We start from the raw sequence: 27,349 nt of genomic DNA, 5'->3' as shown, positions 1-27,349 counted from the left end.
TGGTAGCCATTCCTGCCCTGCCCACAAAGTCATATAACCCAGAATATGAAGGTAGATAATCTACAACTGATCTCCTTCCACAAAAATGAATAAAATCCCATAATATCTGCTTTGAACTGGAATATATGGCAGTGTGGACTCTGATAACCCAGTTCAAAGAAGATATTGTGGGTTATTCTGCCTTGATATTCTGGATTATATGGCTGTGTGGAAGGGCCCTGAATTATCTGAGTCCATACTGTCATATCACCCAGTTTAAAGCAGATAATGTGGGATTTTATATAGCTGTGTGGAAGGGGCCAATACTCTCCTCTTTCTTTCTCTGAACTTGTCTTGAGCCTTTCCGGCCCCTTCCTTTCAAGATTCTATGGCCACACAGAGGGATACTGGCTTGAACCAAAACTACAAAATTGGGGGGGGGGGGGGGGGTGAGAGAATAAATACAGAAAGAAACAGAGGTGTGAAAAGGTGTGGGGGGTATTTTAAACCTGCGGTTAATCCCTCCATCTGTTTTTTCTTCTTTGTCACATTTCTCCCAAATGGTTAAATAAGAAGGCGACAATCAAACTCCTCAAAGCTATTTCATCTCTCCAGTAATAGCCTTACTCTGTCCCTCCTCCAGCCATCCTCGTCCCCTTTCAGTGTGTATAGTTGGGACGGAAGCTTTAATGCAATTATAAAGGACCTACTCCATAGAACAGTGATTCCCAACCTGTGGTCCGTGGACCACCAATGGTCCGCAAGAACTAAAATATGGTTCACGGCCTCACCGTTACTACTACAGATAATAACACAGCTCAACTAAAACAAAATTTCTTGGCGTCTTCGTTTATAAACCTGTTCCTGGGGTTATTTGGGATGCTGATTCAAAAAATTGCATTGGATAGACCACATCAGATCAAGATTATTAAATATGGTTTTCTGTGGGCGAGCAGATGGCGACATGTATGAATATGTGAGGGGAAGTCATCAGGAGGGAGCAAGCTTGTTTTCTGCTGCCCTGGAGACTAGGATGCAGAACAATGGCTTCAAATTACAAGAAAGGAAATTTCACCTGAACATTAGGAAGAACTTCCTAACTGTGAGAGAGAGCTGTTCGGCAGTGGAACTCTCTGCCCCCGAGTGTGGTGGAGGCTCCTCCTTTGGAGGCTTTTAAACAGGATGTATGGCCATCTGTCGGGGTGCTTTGAATGTGATTTTCCTGCTTCTTGGCAGGGGTTGGACAGGATGGCCCACGAGGTCTCTTAAAACTCTATTATATTTTTATGACTACTGGATAGCCTATGTTCAGTTTCAGAAACTAGAGCTGATGTGGTCTATGCAATGCAATTTTCTGAATCAGCGCCCCAAATAATCAAACCGAATCTAAAGTTGACTAAAAACTGATTCGTAACCCTTTTGGTGCTAATGTTGGAGAGTGGTCCCTGGTCACAGTGGTCTCTGGTCAAAAAAAGGTTGGGAACCACTGCTCTAATACAATTTAAAAGGAACCCACTCCACAGAAAGACACACACACTCACACACACCCCTTTTTCGCTCCTCCCTCAAATACCAGCGAGAGAAATATATATTATTTACACCAAGCTCTGTCCAAGCAGCCACGCAGAGCCATGCCACGCGTGGACTTCCTCCCACTCCCCTCCTTTGGCACACAAACAAAACATTAATAGTACTATTAGTAGTAGTAATAACAATCACAGCTAAATAGCAAACGTTTCCCAAAAAAGACAACCCAAATCTTTCTTCCAACTTCCATTCAAAACGAGGAAGGAGAAAAGAGGCTCACCTTCCTTCCTTCCTTCCTTGCAACTTTCCAAAGAGAGGGAGGGAAAAACGAGGCTCCTGGTGGTGGTGGTTGGTTTGTTTGTTGTTGCTGAGGTCGGGAAATAAAAAATAAATTTGCATCTGAAGAAGACGCGCGTCACATGCCGATATTTTTTTAAAAATATTTTTTTAAAAAATTACAAAAATTGCAGAAGCTGCCTGTCTGTCCACTGAGCCTCACCGAAGCCAAGACTTGTAAAGGGGAGGAGAAGAGGGACAGTTAGAGAATACTGTGTATATATATGTATATATATATATAGGAAAAGGGGAAAAAATAAAAATAAGGAGGGAGTGGGGAAGTGGAAAAGGACAGGAGGAGATGGAAGAAGCAGCAGCAGAAATAGAAAAAGAGAGGAAGGAAGGGGGTGATGAAAAGAAGCCACCCGCTGCTTGGCTGCAACGGGGGAAAAGGGGCTTGTCTGCTGCACAAGGCAAAAGGCTATTTATTGTTGTTGCTCCTTGCTTTTGCTTCTGCCCCTGCTGCTGCTGCTGCTTCTGCCTCGCGCTTCCCTCCTTCCCGGTCTCCGCGGCTCGCGCTCTCCTCTTCCTCCTCCTCCTCCTCCTTCTGCTCCTTCTCCTTCTCCTTCCCAATGGAAAGCCGCCTACTCCCTTCAATCGCTACATTGTTGACATTCGAAGGCTGACATCATCCTCCTCCCGCCGCCGCCGCCGCCACAACCGCGCGCGCGCACACTCTCTTTTACACACACACACACACGAGCGCGCGCCTGCCTTACGTACGGACGTAAGAAGAAGAAGACGGCAGCGGCCTCTCTCTCTAGCTCTTTCTTTCTCTCCACGGCAATACTCCCCCCCCCTCCCATTCACATTCACACAACCACGCTCCGCAAACGGCGTAGCGCCCACGCCTCTCAGAATCACGGCTCCTCCTACGCTGACGTTACGAAGGGGGCTTTTCTGACGCATGCGCATTAAGAAGAATGTACTCGCAATTCCAGGCTGCCTCCCGCGCGTCTCCTTCATCTCTCTCCCTCCCTCTCCCTCCCCCCACTCTCCCTACTTCTGCTTCTTATTTCGTTCGCGCGGTGTACTGGGGATTGTAGTCTTGTTGCCATCCTGCCTAGAAGTAATCAAAAGGGAAAAGCTCATTGATAATGCGGTGCAACTCCCCGGGTGCATCCACACTGTAGCATGAATGCAGTCTTGGCATGACTTTAGCTGCCATGGCTCAACGCTATGGAATCCTGAGAGGTGTACAGTAGTCTCACTTATCCAACATAAATGGGCTAGCAGAACGTTGGATAAGCGAAAATGTTGGATCATAAGGAGGGATTAAGGAAAAGCCTATTAAACATCAAATTATGTTATGATTTTCAAATTAAGCACCAAAACATCATGTTTTACAACAAATTGACAGAAAAAGCAGTTTAATACAGGTAACGTTATGTAGTAATTACTGTATTTACAAATTTAGCATCAAAACATCACAATGTATTGAAAATATTGACTACAAAAACATTGATTACTAAAAGTCAGATTGCGTTGGATAATCCAGAATGTTGGATAAGTGAGACTCTACTGCACTTTGTTGACACTTTGCTGGAGAAAGGTTAAAGAACTGGGTTGCTGTGAGTTCTCCGGGCTGTATGGCCATGTTCCAGAAGCATTCTCTCCTGACGTTTCTCCACATCAATGGCAGGTATCCTCAGAGGTTGTGAGTTTGTTGGAAACCAGGAAAGTGGGGTTTATATATCTGTGGAAGGTCCAGGGTGGGAGAAAGTACTCCTGTCTGTTTGAGGCAAGTGTGAATATTGCAATTGGACACCATGATTAGAATTAAATGGCCTTGCAGCTTCAAAGCCTCGCTGCTTCTTGTAGACTTGTTGCCATCCCGCCTACAAGTTCTCTAAAGAGAAACTCAATAATGCGGTGCAACTCCCAGGGTGCATCCACACTGTAGCATGAATGCAGTCATGGCACCACTTTAACTGCCACGGCTCAACGCTATGGAGTCCTGAGAGGTGTGCTTTGTTGACACTTTACCGGAGAAGGCTAAAGAACTTGCAAAACTACACACCCCAGGTTTCCATAGTATTGAGTTGTAAAGTTAAACTGGGGCCAAACTGTATTAAATCTGTGTTGTTGAAGGCTTGCATGGCTGGAATCACTGGGTTGCTGTGAGTTTTCCTGGCTGTATGGCCGTGTTCCAGAAGCATTCTCTGCTGACGTTTCACCCACGTTTCGCAGCTTCAGTTGTTTTTGACCTCCAAGGTGAACTGAACCACCCAAACTGGACTCTACAGGGCCAATAGATACTCTACCATAGACATCAGAAGAACTACAAAACCAAGAACAAGCCACAAGAGTAAAGACAAAGATCCACCCAGAGGAAAAGTGTTCTTACCATACATCAAGGGAACCACTGACTGCAGAGGGAAGCTGCTGAAGAAACACAACCTACAAACTATCTACAGACCCACCAAGAAAATCCAACAAATGCTTCATACAGCAAAGGACAAGAGGGATCTTCTCACCTCATTATTCTATTTTATTTTAATTCAATTTTAATTGTTAATTGAGTTTTGATGGTCTATTGCATTGTTTGCTCAAGGTAACTGTTTGTATAATTGTTGATTTTACTGTATTTTATCATAACATGTTTTAACTGTTTTATCTGTTTGTATTTTCGGGCTTTTGTCCCATATTAGTCGCCCCGAATCCCAGCCGGGAGATGGTGGTGGGATAGAAAAATAAAGTTACTTACTTACTTACCTCTGCAGGAGTCTGCCTTATGCCATGAAGCTGTGGACAAGTCTATATAGGGACCACCAAACGTAGCATTGCCCAGACATGAGTCAAGAAACATGAAAGGCACTACACACTAACTCAACCAGAGAAAGTAGCTGTTATACCATGTTTTCCCGAAAATAAGACAGTGTCTTATATTAATTTTTGCTCCCAAAGATGCGCTAGGTCTTATTTTCAGGGATGTCTTATTTTTCCATGAAGAAGAATTCACATTTATTGTTGAACAAAAAAAAATGAACATTTATTATATACTGTACAGTAGTTGTCATCATAAACCAGCATAACCAGACAAACTGTGAATCCTATCAAGAACTTCTTGTTACTACCAATATTTCCATGTACAACACTTTATGGTACGTACATTTACCGATCCTGCATGCTCTGGTGTTCTGTTCGGCAGGCATGCTTCCAAATAAAACCTTTGCTAGGTCTTACTTTCGGGGAGGCCTTATATTCAGCAATTCAGCAAAACCTCTACTAGGTCTTATTTTCTGGGGATGTCTTATTTTAGGGGAAACAGGGTACTCCAGAAACTTAGTTTTTGTGACTGTCACAAATTATGTTGAATTGGTCGAGACTCAATGAGACAATCATTGGAAAACTATAGCAAAATGTGCTGCAGGATGTCCTGTCGAAACAAAGTCTTTGCAGTTTAATATTTTTTTCCATGTTTTTATGATAGAAACAATTAGGAAATGACATTTATAACCCAGGAGCAAAAGTTGTGTGACCTGGTATTATTTTTCAATGGGACAAATGATGGAGCTAGAGAGAAGATAGTGCAGCTTGTATAGGCGAGCCTAAGTGACTAAGGCGCTTTCTACACTGCCATATAATCCAGACTATCAAAGCAGATAATCTACATTATCTTCTTTGAACTGGATTATATAGGTCTACACTGCCAGATAATCCAGTTCAAAGCAGATAATCTGGATTTTACATGGCAGTGTAGAAGGGCCCTCAGTGAAACTATATCAGTTCCACATATACAACTAAAAACCCTCTCCACTGAAATCAAGTAGAAATAGACATGTACGTATCTCCAACTGTGGCTGGGAGCAATGACTGATCCAAAATTGCAGCTAAATTCTTATTCTGTAAAGCAAGGAGAGCTTAGAAAACCGTGCTTAAAATTGTTTTATTTGTCCAAAGCTTCTAAATCAATTTGGATTTTTTTTTAAAAAAGTCAATGATATGGCAACATCAACTCAGATCAGAGGTATCATTTAGAATCTTTTCCTCTTGGGAAAAGAGGCATTCTACCCATATGAGATTACCCTGCATTATATGGTTTCAAACTGCATTATTTGGCACTGTAGATGGGACCACCATTTTCGATGCACGTGTATGTATGGGATCATTTATTTCCTTTACAATCTGCCCTATGAAATGACACAGTGCCTGGCCTCAGCAATATATTTCCTCCCCGTCTGGTCATCACTGCAAGGGGCACACTGCAAATGACCCATTCACAACAGCAGATATGTCCTGCTGCAGGGGTTAAATTAGTTTAGCCTTGATTTAGGAAACTAATATCACCAATTAAGTAGGTTTGAATCAATCACTTCTTGTACATACAATGTAGCTTTGACAGATAATTTTGAGAAGTAGGGTTGTCTGCTTTTGAATGTCCTGTTGTGAAAGATTTTTGGAAGAAAACACATGTTATTTCCTTTAAACTAAATGTGGTTTGAGAATCCCTTATCCAACATACTTGGAGCCAGAAGTATATTGGTTAGAGTGCTGGACTAGGAAGACCAAGAATTTCACCTCTGCCACGGAAGCACATATTGCACACTCAGCCTTAGACGAAGGCAATGGCAAACCTCCCCTGAATAAATCTGGCTAAGAAAACCCATAGGATCTCTGTAAATTGGCTTTGACTTGGAGGCATACAATAACAACAGGACACCAAGCCTAGTATCATATCTAAAACATTTCTTTAGTTCCAGACTATAGAATTTTTGAAAATTTGGAAGGAACAAAGCTTTTCATCTTTTAAAACTGCAATTCCGTTTAACTTCAAGGCTGTCCTTATCTTCCCCAGGCTGTATTTATCACTATTAATTTTATTCACATATATTTTGCATTTTCTCCAGAAAGAGGACACAAGGCAGCTTACAATTTATTAAAGAGGGTAACGACTCTGTAGACAGCCAATTCTCTCACACCAGAAGCGAATTACAGTTTGTTCTCAAGCTGCTTCTGACAAGATAAAATATTTTAATATTTAAAATAGTACAGATTAAAAACTATGTTAAAATATCTGTTAAAAAGTATAAATATGAAAGTTATTATAAAAATTAAACAATAGGTAGAATTGAAACCATTACAATTCATTGTAAAAAATAAAATTCCCTAAGAAAATTAAGATGGAACTTAAGTTTATTTCTAGTTAAATGAATACGTGCCTAAATTTTCCCAAAAGACTTTTACATGCATTTAACATGGAATTGACCTTATTCTCGTAAGTAGTGGAAATTATCTTCTAGAAGGCATTTGAGGTTTGTTCAGCTTTACACCTGTATCAACTTACAAGCAAAATATTCCAAAGAGGAGTTTTTAATTAGTTAACACCAACCAAATTTAAACAGGATTAAGTCTGCAATTGTAGACTGGTTTATATTGTAGTCAGAGCCATCGAGAGCATTGGTCTTATTTCTGAGCAGACACGTATAGGACTGCACTGCTAGGCACTCACAGAAAATCTTTTTTTTAAAGTCTCCATCCAGATATTAATTCCACACCACCTTTGTATTCACCTTTGTTCTTCCCATACTTTGACAGCAGAACAGACAATTTGCTGAGCGTATTATTGCGATAGCGTGAAAGAGGAGTTTTTTTTTCTGTTTGGTTGTTGTTTCAGTGATGAGTCATGCAGGATGTAGCAGATGGCATTAAAAGTGAAGCCACAAAGATATGAAAATATACTAATGAGGCTGAGGCAGAAGATTGGTGTAATGAGGCTGAGTGAGCGAAAGCCAATAAAAATGATGTAGGTCAGTGGAAGGAGGAAATCCAGCAGGCAGAGTGCGGCTGGACTTGTGTGCTAGCAATTTCAGAGAAAGGAGAAAGAGGATGATAGGGGACGGGGGGGGGGGGGGGAGTAGAAATAAGAAGAAAAAGAATGGCAGACATGTACATAGCATGGCTGCAGAGAAAGGATGCTATGAAATGAGGCACTTGCACAACTAAAGAGCTGAAATATTTTGAGTTCTTTGCAACTAAAAAATCCCCAATAATATGAAAACAAAAATTGGTTAATGTCAGAAAAGACCACATATTCTCTGCATGTCCTACATATCTATAAACTGGGCAATTATGTTTTGCTTTTATGAGCTGTTCGACACCTTTTTGTATGTATATGTGGCAGAATCCCTTACAGCAGAGCTTTCCAGACTTACTTGATGTGTCATTTGTAACGTAATGAGAAATGTCAAAAATCTTGGAAATGTATGTTATTATCTTTCCTATATATGTTTCTTATACATTCATTATTACAATTTATGTATGTGTCCATATATCTTTTAAAGAGTTGATTTAACTTCCAGTTTGCTAATAAAACTGAATTATTGTGTCACAAAATGATGCATGTCTAAAAAGTGTGTCATCAACATGAAACATTTGGAAAGCTCTGCCTTAGAATTTCAAATTAGCACAGTTAGTTTCAGATTAACATGCAATCTATCATTATAGCAGTTTGTGTTTATTTTCTCCACTAAAAATTAAAGGATGCCATTAATTCTATGGGGAAAAAATAAGCAAATGTATGCATAGGATGGTGCAAAACCTATTTCTTGTAGCTGATATTGTGGTCAGGGCACCGTGGTTGAGAAAGGGGCAAATTTGAAACTCCTCTTCTATCCCCAATTGCAATTCATTTTCTCTCTTCCATTGAAGTGACCGATTCACTTTTATGTCAGAAAGGAAATAAACTAGTCATGGCTCCTTAGGAAAATTGGTTTTTGAATTTAAGTTCCTAGAACCCCAAAGAATTTTGGAGTTATAATCCAAAGATGGCACAGCGGGTGAAACCGCTGAGCTGCTGAACTTGCTGACCAAAAGGTCAGTGGTTCGAATCCAGGGAGTGGGATGAGCTCCCGCTGTTAGCCCCAGCTTTTGCCAACCTAGCAGTTCGAAAACATGCACATGTGAGTAGATCAATAGGTACTGCTCTGGCGGGAAGGTAATGGCGCTCCATGCAGTCATGCCAGCCACATGACTTTGGAGGTGTCTATGGACAACGCCGGCTCTTCGGCTTAGAAATTGAGATGAGCACCAACCCCCAGAGTCGGACACGACTGGACTTAATGTCAGGGGAAAACCTTTATCTACCTACCTTTACCTAATCCAACTGATCGAAACAGAAGAGTGTTAGTACTTCCCTATGCTATCCAAAGCTATTTATATCTACATCTCTTGAGTTACACTTAAAAATGTACATGTTCCAACTTACATACAAATTCAACTTAAGAACAAACCTACAGAACCTTTCTAGTTTGTAACTTAGGGACTGCCTGTATAGCAATGTAAGAAAAATAGAGTTTCGATCAGTTATTTCTTTGGATTAGGTAAAGCTAGGTAGAAAAAGGTTTTCCCCTGACATTAAGTCCAGTCGTTTCCAACTCTGGGGGTTGGTGCTCATGGTGATTGTTTTGCTGTCTGTGCCCCTGTTCCAAACATTTCACCTCATTTTCTGTCCCTGTGATAATTGGATTTTGAAAAAATCGGCTTGTGGAAACAAGGATTGGTGAGAAAGCTTCAGTGGAGACACCTTTTCGCCATGATGATAACCCTTCCAGGAGTGAATTTCCCTTCCGGGGGGTAGATTTCTTTCACTTCTTCTTGTCTCACCCCCATCCTTAACTATAAGTCATTTGTATGTCAGATGTTTTTAACCCGGGGACTGCCTGTACATCCATAATTGACATAGCCAGATGAAGCTGCCATTGAAACATTTTCAGTGTGGGGAATAATAAACTGGTCGCCCCTCTCCTCCCCTAGTTAAAATGGGTAGTTTGCTTTGACAGTGCCAACACTGTGAGTATGAGATGCAAGTCCCTATCCCTTCTACTTCTGCTATTGGAAATCACTTGTTGAATTTCTTGTTTTCTCCCATACTGCTAAAACATTTCTCTCTGAGTATCCCACTATGACAGAATGACTTAATCCTCTCCCCTTCTGTTACAGGGATTTCAGTGGGCACGCTTAGTGCTGGTGAAAGGATTGGTGACCCTGCTTTCACACCCACAGGAAGAAAGCTTTCCACCTAGAAATACTCTTTGAGATGAGCTTTTTCGTGGATTATTTACACACTGCATCCAGAAATGGCTTTCATGATTACTATGTGAGTTTTTTTTAAAATTGTGGATAAGCTCCATGAACAACAATATGTACCAAAGGGCAAAACTTGTTGAGTGTTTGATTTTTTTAAATGAATCTAATAAGGGACACTGGTTGTATCTGTCAGTTTCCCCAGAAATATATAAAAAAGTTCACTGTCTTAAAAAAAAAAAGATAATAAAATTAAAAATATACAGAAATTGGAATTCTGTTCTTTAATTCTTTCTCCTACAAGCCAGATTGAAAAGGTAGGTGTTGGGGTTAAAAGTGGCAGCTGCCTTCAGTGCCAAGCGATTTCCTACCGTGTGCCTCCAGTGTGTAAACCGTTCCTTCTCTTTGTTGGCATGTGGTCTAAAGTCGCTCTAATCTCTGCTCAGATGGATAGAAAAAATGTGTGAGGGTGGGCAGTGGATTGCCTCTCTCGACAGTGCCCAACATTTGAAATGAGGTGGCCACAATATGAAGGACTGTGAACATTATTCTGTAAAATAGTAGTAGCAACGTATTCCTCAGATATCCATTCAACCACTCTAAAACCTGAGAAGAGTTTCAGAAATTGTCTAGTGTTTGCTTCTTTTTTCAAATCATAAATTGCACTGGATTATTTAGTACAAAACTAATGTGTAAAGAACAATTCTGTAGATAATGAGTGGGAAAATGTGGCCCTTGGGGTGGCCCTCAGGAATGTTTAATGACTCTCAGCTTCCATTTGCCCCACATGACCCCTAATACCTGTAAGTTATTCTGTGATCCTTTTGTACAGTGGAAGGAGATCTGGCAATCAGATGATCTTGAAGTTTAGATCAGTACACTGATCTTTGGGCAACTCCAATAATTGTAGCATTTGTCTCAATTTCTTCCAAAAGCTACAAATAATGGCTGTACTCCTTTTGAGGATTTATGTATGCATAGTTATCCTATGCAGTTAATCCTGTCCCAAGGCACCTCATTTCTATTTACCACAAAGCAGCTGCTGCGATCAAAGAGTATCTGTTCCCCTGTGACTTGAGAGGCCGCTAACTGTCCCATGACTGATCTCTGGTGTAACAAGCAGAAGCAGGACCTTTGTCACAATTTCCACTCACTCTGGAGATTGCTTGTGTGTGGCTGCGACCATCAGTCAGATGTTTTCTGGTTGACAGTGGAACAGATGCCTCTTTATTGCAGCAACTGCTTCCCAGAAAGTGGAAACTGGAGTACTCTCACAGCCCCCACATAGCTCCTAAACTGGGGAATCCCAAATACAAAACAGTCACTGGTGCATAAGTAATGCATTCATAGTTACTGAATATGGTCTTGTGTGTGGCAGTGCTGGTAGACATAGCTATTGGAAAACAGGGTGCATCTACACTGCACAATTAATGCAATTTCACACCAAGTTAATTGCATGGCTCAATGCTATGGAATAATGGGAGCTGTAGTTTTACCAAGGAGTGCTGGAGCCTCACTGAATTACAACCCATGGCTTTGAGCCAAGACGGTTAAAGTGGTGTCAAACTGAATTTGTTCTACTATATAGAATAGATGCCTCCATGATGAGGATGGGAGCAAACCTAAGTCACAATAGCTCTGTTGTTAAATTTGTATTATGTATTCTCCAAAAGTATTTCCAGCAATCAACAAATTTCAAGGGTCTGTTTGTGACATTAGGGTACCTCTTTGTATAATGATAGATAAAGGTAAAGTTTTTCCCCTGACATTAAGTTCAGTCATGTCCAACTCTGAAAGTTGGTACTCATCTCGATTTCTAAGCCGAAGAGCCAGCATTGTCCGTAGACATCTCCAAGGTCATGTGGCTAGCATGACCACATGGAATGCCGTTACTTTCCCGCTGGAGCAGTACCTATTGATCTACTCACATTTACATGTTTTCAGATTGCTAGGTTGGCAGAAGCTGGGGCTAACTGCGGGAGTTCACCCCACTCCGCAGATTTGAACCACCAACCTTTCGATCAGCAAGTTCAGCAGCTCAGCGGTTTAACTCGCTGTGCCACCAGGGCTCCCCAGTCCATTGTATAATTGACTTACTAGTTAAAAATGATGTCATATACATTGATTTTGTCTTCCCTCCTTTACCAGAATTTGTTCAATGCCTATCCAGACGGCATCCTTTGTTTAAAATGTGCAAGGTGTCCTGGGCATTTTTTCCTTATGGCAATTTTTATAAAAGTAATGATCAAGTGCAATTAGTACACCATCATTATGCAGTGCAATGTTGCTCAAAACCGATGGCAAAGTACCTTCCCCCTTACTCCACTGTCTGTAAATCTGATGCAGCATTGTTCTAAATATAATCCTGAGCAGCCCACTGCACTCTTTGCAAAGGGAGGCTTTGACATTCTATTGAGCCTGATGCAAAAAGAGAAAGAAGAAAAAACATTCTTATAAAGGAAAAGGTACTCTTCAAACTGATAACTCAATCCATTTCTGAATTTCTCATGGCAGAATTGATTGTTGAACTGAGTATTTTGTCAAACAAAATCAATATCTTTTCTTTTTAAAAAGTTTAGAAATCAAAGAGATAACATGCAACAATAGGAATACACTTCAACCATATTCGTGTATTATATTATGGTACAAACAAATCAAGTTATCTTTTCCTAAAAGGGTTGATTTTTTTGAGCCCATCTTTCATTTTAGCTCTCTATAGGATAATAAAATTCCTTTAGGGCAAAGATGAGTACATCAAGGCAGCCATGTAGCAAGGCTGGCTTTGTTAGTACATGCCCTTTCGCCTTCATTTCTGATCCGATCTTGCTTTTAATTTGTTAGGAAATACAAGGAATTCAAAATGTTTTATTAGACCTACATCATCCGTATAAATACATCAAACACAAAGCACTTTGGACATCAGGTGATTTCCCTGTACAAACCTGTAAATCAGAGAGAATGGAAATCACAGCTTGACGACAGTGACAACTTGTCTTCATTCATCACTGCTTAGATTTAAAATGCTGCCTCTGTCTTGTTAGGGAGAAATACAGGTTCCAGAATCACAACAGTGGCAGGCAAATTTACTTACGATCAATGAAGAATGTGTTGTCGAAGGCTTTCATGGCCGGAATCACAGGGCTGTTATGTGTTTTCTGGGCTGTATGGCCATGTTCCAGAAGTATTCTCTCCTGATGTTTCATCCACATCTATGCCATAGACTTCTGGAATATGGACATACAGCCTGGAAAACAAACAACCCCATTAATGAAGAAGTTCCTGGAAATAAGAACAAAACATCCCCATAAAACCTGGTAAATAAAAGCAAGAAGAATGTAATAGCACATGTCTATGAAATGCACCACTAAGACAACTTCCTCTTTGTGTTATTGAACTATCTTTTCCACAGCCAATGAGGAGAAATAGTGGGAGTTTTAGTTCAACTGCATAGCTTGTCCACCACTGATTTATCAGATGGCCAAGCATAAATTATGTGGATCGAAATTTTCACAATTTGTGAAAACTGGAACAATTTGTGAAAACCTTTATGGAACACTGTGAAAACGTAGAACAATTACCGTATATACTCAAGTATAAGCCGAGTTTTCAGCCCTTTTTTCGGGCTGAAAAGCCCCCCTCAGCTTATACTCGAGTGAGGGTCTGAGGGTCCTGGCCGGCTTATATTCGGGTCAGCTTATACATGGGTATACAGGTAATCAGAGTTGGACAGTCTTATCTTATTAAAGTCTTATCTTAAATTACAGTTTTATGTAAATATTCAAAAATATTTAACCTACTGATGCCTCAATTAATGTAATTTTATTGATATCTATTTTTATTTTTGAAATGTATCAGTGGCTGCTGTATTTCCCACCCTCTTCTTATACTCGAGTCAATACGTTTTCCCAGTTTTTTGTGATAAAATTAGGTGCCTCGGCTTATATTCGGATCTGCGTATACTCGAGTATATACATGAACATGCAGGCAAAAAACATACAAATCTTGCTTTTTGTAGTCCAAATTAGTGATTTGATGTTATAATGACCACACCATTGCTTCTTACTTTTTCTGTCACAATAAATCCTCTTAATTTGCATGCATTTGAGAAGGGTTTGTTCTGCACTGTTGATTTAGACTGGAGACTCCACTATTCAGAACTGAAATATTTTACTTAGATTTTTTTCCATATTTAACTATGCATTTTGATATGAAGTCAGACCTCTGTATCCACAGATTTAACCATCCACAGCTTGAAAATGTTTTCAAAAATTCCAAAAAACAAAATTTATATTTGCCATTTTATATAAGGGGCACCATTTTATGTTACATCATTGTAAATAATGAAACTTGAGCATGCACAGGTGTTGGTATCCACAGGAAGTTCTGAACCAAATGGATACCAAGAGCCTACAATATACTAAACAAATACAATTATTTTTAAAAGTTCATTAGAATTTTTGACACAAAGTTGTCTAACACTATCTATTGCTCCTAGACTCTTAGAGATACTTTTGGAGTGAAAAACAAAACAGTAAAGAGGTGGGTGAGTGTTTATAATGGGTGAATATATAAGTGACAACAGACAAATACATTTATAAGGGGGGATTAGATGGGGCAAAAGAAATTTTGGTACTGTTCCATTATGTGGGCAGAGGCCACAAGGGGGCAGTAGAGAGAGAATGGTAGTCCATTTTACAGGGGTGGAGGGTGGGTTGAAGGAGTAAAACTATATTCCTGTTTTCCTGTTATTCCCCCCACCCATGCCCCCATCGTGGAAACCCTAGTTTATGATATGGGAAGGGGAGGAGTGGGAATAACAAGCGAAAACAGGGGTGGTGGTGGTGGTTTTCCTCTTTCAACTCCTCCCCTGTAAAATGGACTATCCTTCTCTCTGTAGCACCCCCTTGTGGCCTGTGCCTGGATAATGGGACAGTATCAAAATTCCTTCTCCCTGTCTCTCTTATGTAGTGATCATAGTACAGCATGGCTTCTTCCAATGTCACTGGAAGTGAACGCTTACAAGCAGCATAGCCAGAGAATAGCTCATCTTCACATCTTCATTACCTAGTTTTTTGGTTGGAAAGGACCATAGCTTTACATGACTTGAATACTGAGGATGCTTGAGGTGTCCACCTCAGGCAGCAGATTTAGAGCATTATAAAAGACCAACAGATTGGTCATTATCTGCTTTAGAATCATAAAGTTGGTAGAGACCATAGTCCATCCTGTTCAACCACATTCTGCCATGCAGGAATGCCCCATTAAAACACCACTGATAGAAGTGGCCCATCCAGCTTCTGTTTAAAACTTCCAAAGAATGTAGAAGACTACATTCCAAGGTAGCATATTCCACTGTCAAACAGCTTTTACTGTCAATATGTTCTTCCAAATATTCGGTGGGGGGGGGCTCTTTTTCTGCAGTTTGAATCCATTATTTTAGTCCTAGTCTCCACAGAAGCAGAAAACAAGCTTACTCCCTCCTCAGTATGATCTTTGAAATATCTAAATATGTCACCGCTTCACCTTCTCTTCTCCAGGCTAAACATATCCAATCCCCTAAATCATTCTCCATGGGATGTGCTTCCCAGACATTTGATCATTTTGATTGCGCTCCTATGAAGCCTTTCCAGCTTGAATTGTGTTACCCAGAACTGGACACAGTGTTCTTCTAGGTGAGGTATGACCAAAGCAGAATGGAGTGAGACTATGACTTCTCTCAATCTAGACACTGTACTCCTATTGATGCAGCCTAGAATTGTATTGGTTTTTTTAGCTGCCAGATCATACTGCTGACTCATGTTTAGCTTGTACTCATAAGGTATCATGACTCCTAGATCATGTTATTGTTGTTGCATTTTACTGCCTGGGCTCAGGGCTTTTTTGTTTCATGTCTCACAATCTTGCCTGGCTTGTAACTTAACAAATTGGCAATCAAAGCATTTGCGAAATAACTCAGAGCAGCCCTGCCTGTCTGGCATCACCAGTTAGGAAAAAGTGCCAGGTGAGGAGAAAAACTTGATTATAACACTAGAGGAAATCATCATCATTATCATGAAAGTGTGTATTTGTGGCAACTATAACTGAATGACACATCATGCTATATTCCCCACAATTTGACAGAAAGTTTTAGCTATTACTCATATTGCAGTAGACCACATGCAAATTGAAATTGGCAGTGGGGACATCCTACAAGCAAAAGAAGAGGGCTTGCCATAATTCACTGGAAAATATTTTTTAGGAACTAGAAAACAGGAGAGGCATTTTTGTTATGAGTCTTGGCTGTCAGAGGAGCCAAGAACACAAGAGAGATAAAGCTCTGAGATTCATGGGGTTTCGAAAATATGGGGAAATGGGAGAGAACTCTTTGAGGTACTGCTGATAAGATGCCAGAGGTAGATAAATGGGGAGCAGAAAAATAGGAAGACCTCATTGGTGCAGCACCAGATACAACTCAATAAGAAAACTGGAAAGTACTTTCTGAATCATTGCTGCAAAGAGAAACATCAGAAAACACAAGAGGGCTATGGCATTATTGCTAAGTTTTTGGAGAGTTAAAACAAGGGTGGGAAAATGGAGAGGACACTGAAGTATTTTTTATGAGACTAAAAAATGGTATGGGAAAACAATATGGCCCATGGGCATTTTTGGGGAGTAGTAAGTGCATATTTGGGCAGCCTCAATTACACTGCAGTGTGTAGACAATGCTAAGATTTATGGATAGGAAGGCTGTGCACTTTGGACATTTCTCCAGATATTCTGACATACACACACAGTCTTCATTGGCATATAATAGCAAAATTGTCATACAACAAGATAAATCACAGATAAAAAGAAAACATACTTAAAAGTTACTAATCCAGACAAAACCTCAACATTTGCTTGCAAGCTGTTGTACTTTTTATGCACAAATTTTGCTTTTCTAGATCTGCAATTTGAGTTAACTATAGAGAAGAAGACATGGATGGATGACTTAATGCCAGCTCATCCATAGCTTTTTGGCATGTCTAGGTAAAGGTGAAGGTTTTCCCCTGACATTAAGTCTAGTCGTGTCCGACTTGGGGTTGGTGCTCATTTCCATTTCTAAGCCGAAGAGCCGGCAAGCCGAAGAGCCGGCATTGTCCGTAGACACCTCCAAGGTCATGTGGCCGGCATGAAACGCTGTTACCTTCCCGCTAGAGCAGTACCTATTTATCTATTCACATTTGCATGTTTCCGATCTGCTAGGTTGGCAGAAGCTAGGGCTAACAGCGGGAGCTCACCCCACTTCCCGGATTCGAACCAATGACCTTTTGGTCAGGAAGTTCAGCAGCTCAGCGGTTTAACCTGCTGCACCACCAGATTATGTCTACAGCTTCACAAATGCAGACCCCCTTGGTCTTAAGGAAGGGGCTGCACCATTCACATGTATCCTGACACTGAATTTTCAAAGGTGAAATGACATGTTGAATTTAATATTAAATTGAAGCACTGAGATTCTCTTCCAGGAAGGGAGATATGGTTTTGAATTGCCAACCTTGTTCTGATAATAAAAAGTCAAACGTTGCACAAATTATTCTAAGTAAACACAGAGGTGATTGAAGGAAACCTTTGAATCATCCTGTGATGCTTAAGTTAACAATCTTTCCTGAACTGATAAAAACTAAGCTGGTTACAAAAGAGGCAAAGAAGCAAAACAATTAATGGAGCGGCCCTTTGATTAGTGTTGAAATTGGGAAGATGTCAGAGGGATGTGTCATTCTCTAAGAGGCTAAATAAAAAGTGACTCCCTCTGTATCTTAAGGGCATAAAAGGAAAAAATCTTTACGGAAATAATCTCCTTTGTTGCATCCTGTTAAAATATTATTAGGACAGCACACAGAAATAGTTGGAAGGAAAACAAAGCAGGAGATTAATTCTAAGCATTCATGTAGGGGCAAGTTCAGTTTTATAGCATTAAGAGCAAGAACAATCCATTGAGATACTAGTGTATATATACATCTCTTGAATTTCAGCAATGCCGTCATATATAGAATGCCTGCCTGCCTGATCCCCCCACCATTTCTTTCCCTTCTAACTGTACACCCACAAAACACATTCATATATGCATTGCCAAGCATACTATAGTTCTGTAGGAATTATTTTAGCAGCATAAAACCTATATAGTTTGATGTATTTGTTAACATTTTTTATAATACAAGTTGAACATCCCTTATCTGGAATTCCAAAATCTGAAATTGCCCACATAGATAACTGAGATAGTGACACCTTTGCTTTCTGATGGCTCACTGTAGTACACAAATTTTGTTTCATGCATACAATTATCTTAAAATATTGTATAAAATTGCCCTCATGCTATGTCTATAAGTTGTAGATGAAACTTAAAGGAATTTTGTGTTTTTCGACTTGCACCCCATCTCCACTTTATCTCATTATGAACATATGTGAAAATAAAGTTATTTCAAAATTTAAAAAAACCCAATTCCAAAACACTTCTGGTTGCAAGTAGGGTTCTGTCCTGGGCCTGGTTTTGTTCAACATCTTTATTAACGACTTAGATGAAGGGTTAGAAGGCATGATCATCAAGTTTGCAGACAACACCAAATTGGGAGGGATAGCCAACACTCCAGAAGACAGGAGAAGAATTCAAAATGATCTTAACAGATTAGAGAGATGGGCCAAAACTAACAAAACAAACTTCAACAGGGATAAATACAAGATACACCACTTAGGCAGAAAAATGAAATGCAAAGATACAGAATAGGGGATGCCTGGCTTGACAGGAGTATGTGTGAAAAAGATCTTGGAGTGCTCATGGACAAGTAAAACATGAGCCAGCAATGCAATGCGGCGGCTAAAAAATCCAATGGGATTTTGGCCTGCCTAAATAGATGTCTAGATCCAGGGAAGTCATGCTACCCCTCTATTCCGCCTTGAACAGACCACACCTGGAATACTGTGTCCAATTCTGGGCACCGCAGTTGGAGGAAGATGTTGACAAGCTGGAAAGCGTCCAGAGGAGGGCGACTAAAATGATCAGGAGTCTGGAGAACAAGCCCTATGAGGAGCGGCTAAAAGAGTTGGGCATGTTTAGCTTGCAGAAGAGAAGGCAGAGAGGAGACATGACAGCCATGTATCTGAGGGGAAGCCATAGGGAGGAGGGAGCAAGCTTGTTTTCTACTGCCATGGAGACTAGGATGCGGAACAATGGCTTCAAACTACAGGAAAAGAGATTCCACCTGAACATGAGGAAGAACTTCCTGACTGTGAGGGCTGTTCGGCAGTGGAACTCTCTGCCCCAGAGTGTGGTGGAGGCTCCTTCTTTGGAGGTTTTTAAGCAGAGGCTGGATGGCCATCTGCCGGGGGTGCTTTGAATACTATTTTCCTGCTTCTGGCAGGGCTTTGAATTGGATGGTCCAACTCTATGCTTTCATGATTTCTTACAAGCAATATTCAACCTGTACCTTGCATTGCATTCATACACACACACACCCCAAGATTCCCCATAATCTTCTAGACATTTACCTTCAAAAGTATATTTTCCAGATTCTGGGCCCCAGTATTTCTGCAACACAATTCTGGAAGAATGAGGAGAGATTGTAGGACAACAGAATGAAGTCAAATGCTCAACCAGGTGAGTCCAGGCAGTGGAAATTCAGGGAGAGGAAAGTCAAGCCCACAGTCTAATCCTTAGCAGAGGCACATTTTCACACAGGAGTGAATAATGATCACTCATTTATATGCAGGAGAGTCAATAATTATGCGGACAACACATAACTGCAAGCTTATGGTCATCCTCTCCTAGGGTATTCTTGGCATGATTTGGTCAGTGTATTTAGCCATTATCTTTCTCTGAGGCTAAGAGGGTTTCCAGTTTCTGAGCAGGGATTTGAATCCTTGTTTCCCAGAGTCTAGTCAACATTCAAACTTCTCTATCATGTCAGCACTGTAGAATTTCATCCCATGAAGGGGGTGGGGGTGAAGTGTCATATTATCGTGGCATTATATTCCATTGTGTTAGAAAGCAAATCGTATTGTGTCACAGATCCCATCACACGTTGCTCTTTCTTGCCTTTTCTCCTGAAATCATTTATTTTCAGATTTATCACATGAACAAGTGTAGTTCCTGCCTACTCCGTTAAAAAAAAAAATTGGAAAAAAGCTTTTGGGATACTTGACTTTGTCCTCTAATCCTGTTACTCTAGAGGAGACTCAAGGCACCGTTTTAAAAATAGATACAGTTTTGGGATACTTGACTTCAAGTTTAGACTACAACTAGAAACAGATTCATCATCCCAGTGACATAGAAATTGTCAGTTGTCACTAGAAAAAAAGTTTCCCCCTCATTGCTAGCAGAAAGAGCGGCTTCAGATCTTCTCCAGGTATATACTCAAAGGTCTGAGTGGCTGCTTCTACTTCTTTGACCTTCTTCCATTTGTCCACCTGCAAAGCTTCAGTTCTTTTCTCTAAACTGTTTGCTTGGATACCACTTTGCAATCTGTTGAACAACAGGCAGGGCCGTTAATTTTCAGCCAGCCTTTTCAACTTCTAATTTTCACCCAGCAGTTCTGCCAGCTGGAGGTTTAATGACAACACTGGCAAGCGTTGGTATGGCACACGCTTTCTTTAAACAAACCTTTTCTTATGCATTCCACAAGAGGAAGCAGATTGTTTGCAGTGTTTATAGTGTACTATGCTCTGCCTATTGTTACAGTGACACATCCTCACCTATGCTGTTTGCTCCATCGGTTTTCATTGTTTATATGTGCAAGAGGGAGAGAGAGAAAGAAAGAAAGAAAGAAAGAAAGAAAGAAAGAAAGAAAGAAAGAAAGAAAGAAAGAAAGAGGGAAGCAAACAGGCAAGCAGGGAGGGAATATCTGCTGTTTTCTCAAAAGTACTGTTTGGTTTTTATGGCACAATTGGAAAATGGGAAGGAAGAAATGGGTGCTGTGATTACTGTAAATACAGAAAAGAGACTAGCAAAACCAAAGCTGCCAAGAGAATACCTGGCAGAAATGATTCCAGAGATATTTTGCACATGAAGATATTCATGGTGATGGTTTTGTGGCAAAAAGCATTGCACTGAATTTGTACTTTTGATTACATTGAAACATGGCTGGATCAGAATTGCATAAACCCAGGTTCAGATTTTCACCCAGATTTTCACCCTTGACATATAAGTCTCTCAGCCTCATGACTTTCTGGGCTGTTGTGAAGATAAAAAGGGGAAGGAGTTCCTTGATTCACAGAGAACTGCTTGAGGAAAGCACCATACAGGCAGTCCCTAAGATACAAACATCTGATTTTTATAGGACAGGGGCAAGACAACAGGAAGTGAGAGGAAATTGTCCCTAGGAGTTATCATGGGAAAAAGTGTCTCCATTAAAGCTTTATCATCAATGCTTGTTTCTACAAGAATCCAAAATATTCAAAACCCAATTATCACAGGGACAGAAAATGAGGTGAAATCTTCTGATCAGAAGCACAGACAGCAAAACAAATATTACAGAGGAATTAACCTTTCCCTATGCTATCCAAGGGGTTGTGGTGGTGCAGCAGGTTAAACCACTAAGCTGCAGAAGTTGCTGGCCAGAAGGTTGGCAGTTCGATGGGGTGAGCTCTCATAGTTAGCCCCAGCTTCTGCCAATCTAGCTGTTCAAAAACATGCAAATGTAAGTAGATCAATAGGTACCACTTTGGTGGGAAGGTAACAGCACTCCATGCAATCGTGCCGGCCACATGACCTAGGAGGCGTCTATAGACAACGCTGGCTCTTCGGTTTAGAAATGGAGATGAACACCACCCCCTAGAGTCGGACCCGACTAGACTTAATGTCAAGGGGGAACCTTTACTTTTACTATGCTATCTATCTATCTATCTATCTATCTATCTATCTATCTATCTATCTGTCTGTCTGTGGTAAAGGTAAAGCTTTTCCCCTGACATTAAGTCTAGTCGTGTCCAACTCTGGGGGTTGGTGTTCATCTCCATTTCTAAGCCAAAGAGCCAGAGTTGTCTGTAGACACCTCCATGTGGCCGGCATGATTGCATGGAGCACTGTTACCTTCCCGCTGGAGCAGTACCTATTGATCTACACACATAGACATGTTTTTGAACTGCTAAGCTGGCAGAGGCTGGGGCTAACAGCGGGAATTCACCCTGCTCCATATATATGTGTGTGTATGTATATGTATGTGTGTGTGTATAGATATATAGATGTATAGATATGGCTGGAGTTACATTTAAATTTTTTACCTGTTTTGACTTACATACAAATTGTACTTCAGAGCGAGCCAACATCACTTATCTAGTTTGTAATCTGATGACTGTCTGTACATGTACAACTCCCTTCAAACTGAGCCAGTGGCCTTAAATGCAAGCTGGGACTGTGTGGAAATAGATGCCCAGACTATAAAGCCAACACAAAGATCAAAATGACTACATACCTGGAAATGTAGGGAACCATGCTGCTTACCTGAAACATTAGTTGGCAGCCTGAGACATGGCAACCTTGTAACCAAGTAAACGCTGAGGATTGTGGGACCAAGGAAAGGGCCTCATCTTATCTATGCTATGATATATTGTGCAGGAGAAAATGCTCCTTTAGATAGCCTGGATCTAAGAAAACACTCTTGCATTCATGTTCAAAATGTGTGCATAGATTAGTTTATTTATAATAGTGGGCAAGTCATTTACTGCATGCCTCAGGCAGTTGTTGATGCTGAAAATGTAGCTGTCTTCGTCTTCTGAGGCTGGATGAGGAAACAGAAAGTGTGTGTCAAGATATATATTGTTCAGTCAGGCACTCCAGACTTTAAAGGAAGAATGCTTCAGAAAACAAGCAAACACACTCTTTTCACCTTCCCTTTTGTAAAAAGCTGCAAAGGCTTTTAAAAATGTCTAGTATGCTAGGAAGTGAGTTAGAGATCTGAGTAATAACAATGATAAATTATGAATAGTACTCATGAAGATATAATTTGATGGTGAAAATCCATGTTACACTCATAGGCCTAGAATAAAAGCCCCGCTGTTGTTTTTCTGTAGAAAAGCAAATATGGCAGATAGTTACTGTAAGCAGAGAAGCAGTTAAGGAGAGGAAATGGATAATGATGCACATCATGTCTCTCCTTTACCCCCATGAAGAGGTTATATAGTCAGAACTTGGAAAATCTGACTTTTTGCATGACAAATGGGCATTATGGGAATAGTAGTCAAAATACCTCAACCCCTTTTTCTGGTCCTTCAATTGGTTCCCTTGTAGATGGCCAAATAGGATGCTTCATAAAGGTGAGGCCATGTGCTCTGGACTCGAAAATATGGTTTCTGTGATTGGTCTTTCATTCTCCAAATCCCCTCTCTTTCTTATATATGTGCTATATGTCACTTCATCTCAATCAGATTGTTGTATGTTGAAAAATGAAATTGGTATCCACATAGTATTATATATTTTTCACTCCATCAGGGAAAGAAATTGAGAAGAAAATGATTGATAGTCTAATAAGAAATAAAAAGGTATGAATAAGAAGCAGGAAGTTAGAAAGAAGTATTCCTCTTCTAATAAAAATAACACTAAAAAGACCATCTTCCCATTTCATATCTGGCTGTGGGCTTGAGAGGAAAAAGCTTGGAAGAGTTTGCAAAGTCACTTTTGGGGTCTTAAATCCTATTGTAACTCCCAACAAGAGTAGAGTCATTCAATCAATGGGATGTCTATGCATGTTGATTGGCCACTCAGCAGTTGATACAAAGGTCTGCTCTAGGTGAGCTACAAATGAGATAGAGTTGTTATCTGGAGCAAATTATAGGGTTTATAGACTACTCCTCTATTGAAACAGTTCCACTGGCTGGCGATAAATGTCCGATCCCAATTCAAAGTGCTGGTTATTACCTACAAAGTCCTAAACGGCTCAGGTCCTGCCTATCTTTGTGACTGCATCTCCTATTATGTACCAACACGAACTTTACGATCCACCGGGGAGGCCCTTCTCTCACTCCCGCCATCGTCTCAAATGCGTTTGGTGGGGACGAGGGAAAGGGCCTTTTCGGTTGTGGCTCCCCAGCTCTGGAGAGCCTTCCGAAAGAAATCAGACTAGTGCCCACGCTGACCTCCTTCAGGAAAGATCTGAAAACCTGTTTTTTTCAAACCATTTTTAATTAAGAAGAACACTAAAGTGAACCCCTACCGCTTTTTATTCCAACACTTTGCACCTTATCACTATACCATTCCACTAGAAGTTATAATGCATTGCACCTTGTTAACCTTATTCCTCACCCTTAGCCTGAAGATTGAAGTACCAACTATATCGCTCCAGGGCATTGAACATGTTTTAATTGTTTTTACATTGTTGTTGTATGCTTTTTTATGTATTTATTGCTGTATTTGAATTTGTTTTTACTGTTGTATTTTTATATTGTTTGGGCATGGTCCCTTTGTAAGCTGCCCCGAGTCCCCTTGGGGAGATGGGGCAGGATATAAGAATAAAGTATTATTATTATTATTATTATTATTATTATTATTATTATTATTATTATTATTATTATTATTAGAGACCTTGGCCTAAGACTTTGAAAAGTGGCCACTGCTAGCTGGTGAGATGATAAAACCATGTAATGAAGTGGTAAAATCACTCTTGGTTTGAGTATGATCTATACTGAAGATTGGATAGCTCCTTTGCAGTTTGAACTAAGACTGAAGCCCCATCTACCCTGACCATTTAATGTAGCCACACAAATGATACAGCACTGATGTGCATTAAGGGCTTTCTTTTGTGTGTTTTTATGGGAGTTTGTTGTCTGGCTGCTGCAGCTTGAAGCTAGTTTCAAACTGCATTAAATGTTCATTGCAGATGGCCACTGTAGAGCAAGTGTGCCAGCTTCTGACATGAAAGACAGCAAGGCCAATAATCATGCTAACTATAGATTTTTCAAGTAAAAAAGGTAAAGGGTTTCCCCTGACATTAAGTCTAGTCGTGTCCGACTCTTCATTTATAAGCCAAAGAGCTAGCATTGCCTGTAGACACCTCCAAGGTCATGTGGCTGGCATGACTGCATACAGCGCCATTACATTCCCACCAGAACAGTACCTATTGACCTAATCACATTTGCATGTTTTCGAACTGCTAGGCTGCCAGAAGATGGAGCTAACAGCAGGAGCTCACCCCGCTCCCCGGATTCGAACTGCTGACCTTTTGGTCAGCAAGTTCAGCAGTTCAGCAGTTTAACCCACTGTGCTACCGGGGGCTCCACAGATTCTTGGAGTAGTAGATCAAAATCTTAACTTGCCCAAACTCTGAAGAATCTAGTGATTTGTGCTACACTCCAGCATAGAAATCACGATTGAAAAGGCAAGTCAGATACCAGCTCTGTGCCTGGCCTCAGCACTTACAGTGCCACTCACTTTTTTTGTCAACAAAGCTGCAGACATGAGTTATTTGGTATGACAAAAGTAGTTACACATGCTCTCCCAGTGATTAACAGTTGGAACCCTTTTAAAACTGTATTCAGTAATATAAATTCAGAAGTAAAGCAGACCATCTTCTTTTGCAACGGTGAGGAGTACGGGATCCTTGCAAAAGTGGAAAAACTTGAATAAAAAACCACATTTTTTCCTGGGAGAACACATTTCTAGGAATCTTCAGGCCCTCCAGGGCAAGTCTGTGGCTAACGTCCTCTAGAGAGAATATAAGTATTATCTCTAGAAATCTCTAGGTCACCTAGCACAATAGGTCTGTTCTGCTCCCACACTATCTTAACTACTTGGAAGGTGAACTGGCTGCTCAGGGAACAGATTGGAGACTATATGGTTGAATCAAACAAGAATTAATTAATTGACAAGAATTTTAGACTTTCTCTCCTCCTGAGTCTTTATGAGGAGAGGTAAAGCCTTTGAGAGATAGACACAGTTCTAGCTGAGCTGAGGCTCTTGAATCTTCATTTTTTCTTACTGTCTCTTTCTTATATGGTGTTCAACTATCTCTAAGATGGTCTAAATATTTAACTCTGACCTGCCTTGAATACAGCTCTGACAGGTTGTGGTATTTTGTAGACCTTTCAGCTTTCCTCTCTCTTCGCCTTCCAGTCATGAAAAGGCTGACTCTTCCCAGAACCAGGCGTGCTTTGCCTGAGGCTCCGCCCCTGAGGGACTTCTTAAAGGGCCAGGGTTCAAATGCAAAGAGGCTGTCTAGACTTACCCCCCAGAAGCAGTACATAGAATATTAATCCCTCTAACTAAAAAGGGCTTAACTTGGGGTAAACAGTGAGGGCCTTCATGGTGCATGACAAGGTCATCTAGTCAATGTCTGGCAGATGCTGGCCATAGGGCCACTCTGAAGGACATAGAGATTCATAAAGATAACATAGTAATCGATATCTGTAAATAATCAAATCCACAAAAGTTAAACTGCAAAACTGGAGGGCTGACTGTATAAGATATAAAGCTTAAATGTTTACAATCCCAGTATTTATGAGTTTTGATTAGAGACTACAGTGTTTGGTGCTAAATTTCTGTCTGATGCACAAATAAATATCAATATAGAGAGGGGGATAGACGATCTTTCAAGCAGAATAATCAAATTGGCAAGGCAGAACAACATCCAGTTCCATAGCTCACCCACTCACCCCCTAGCTTTAGCAGAGGAAAGAAATAGGCTTAATCTATTTTATTACATGATTTTATTTAAACAAAAAGACAGCAGAGTAAATTAGTACAGGTTATGAGATACAGGAAGAGTGTGGATGTGGAAAAGCAAACAAAGAGGAAATCTGCAAACATATAAACTGGCAATTAACTTGCTAATTCTAATACTCGGTGTCAGGTAAGATAATGTTATAGAACCAACTCTATGATTCTATAACGTATTTGAAAGGGGGGAAATCCAGGAAGAAAATGCCTGGCAGAAAGTACAATACATTTTAGTGATCAAAAGATTTTGAGAGCATTTGGTGCTCAAAATGAAAAATTCATTTGGTTAGTCAGAAATTGCCACACTCATTTAAATTTCAATTGTTTAAACATCAGTGGTATTTCTGTAGAAAATCTAAGACTCCTGAATAGATTTCCAGTTGATAACTTCTGCCAATGCCAAAATGGCTCAATAATATCAACCTAAAGATTCATTTGTAATGTAGAAATGGCTATGATCGTCCTGGAAGAAACCTGAAGTTACGATGTGTACAAATATGGCTCAGGCCAGAGTGAAGGGAAAGAATAATCCAGTAATCCCTTTAAGGAAAACATGACTCCTGCCTAATATATAAGAAAACGAATTTTATTAAAGCCAGATTAAAGTATTTGCTTTTCAGACTTTTCTTTCCTTCCCCCACCTTTTCTTTCTTTTTTATAATATAATTTCTATATCTGCCAAATTTTCTTTAACACTAACAGAAAAATTTGAACATGAAGTCCACCCCCAAATTATAGATGCACAATAAGGTCTTTCTTCTATTTGAAAGAAGATAGAGAGTCTTCCCTTGAACTGTTATTCTGTTCTCTTTTTTACCCCACCAG

At 40.3% G+C, this 27,349-nt stretch overlaps 1 protein-coding gene across 3 annotated transcripts in view; it reads right to left on the bottom strand.

Annotated features, from left to right (window-relative positions):
- Positions 1-2,679, bottom strand: part of bach2 (BTB domain and CNC homolog 2) — a 252,056-nt gene extending 249,377 nt beyond the window's left edge. For 2 of the 3 annotated variants that reach the window (XM_062980732.1, XM_062980714.1), the window contains exon 1: positions 1,787-2,677. The gene's annotated coding sequence lies outside the window, so the exon portion shown is untranslated. Of the gene's footprint in view, positions 1-1,786 lie in introns of all 3 variants that reach the window. The other variant, XM_062980740.1, reaches the window with a different exon arrangement.
- Positions 2,680-27,349: the final 24,670 nt, after the last annotated feature.

The sequence above is a fragment of the Anolis carolinensis genome, chromosome 1 (assembly GCF_035594765.1).
Source record: "Anolis carolinensis isolate JA03-04 chromosome 1, rAnoCar3.1.pri, whole genome shotgun sequence".
Classification (NCBI taxonomy): domain Eukaryota; kingdom Metazoa; phylum Chordata; class Lepidosauria; order Squamata; family Dactyloidae; genus Anolis; species Anolis carolinensis.
Note: the sequence above shows the minus strand (reverse complement) of the source record. Positions and strands in the feature narration are given on the sequence as shown.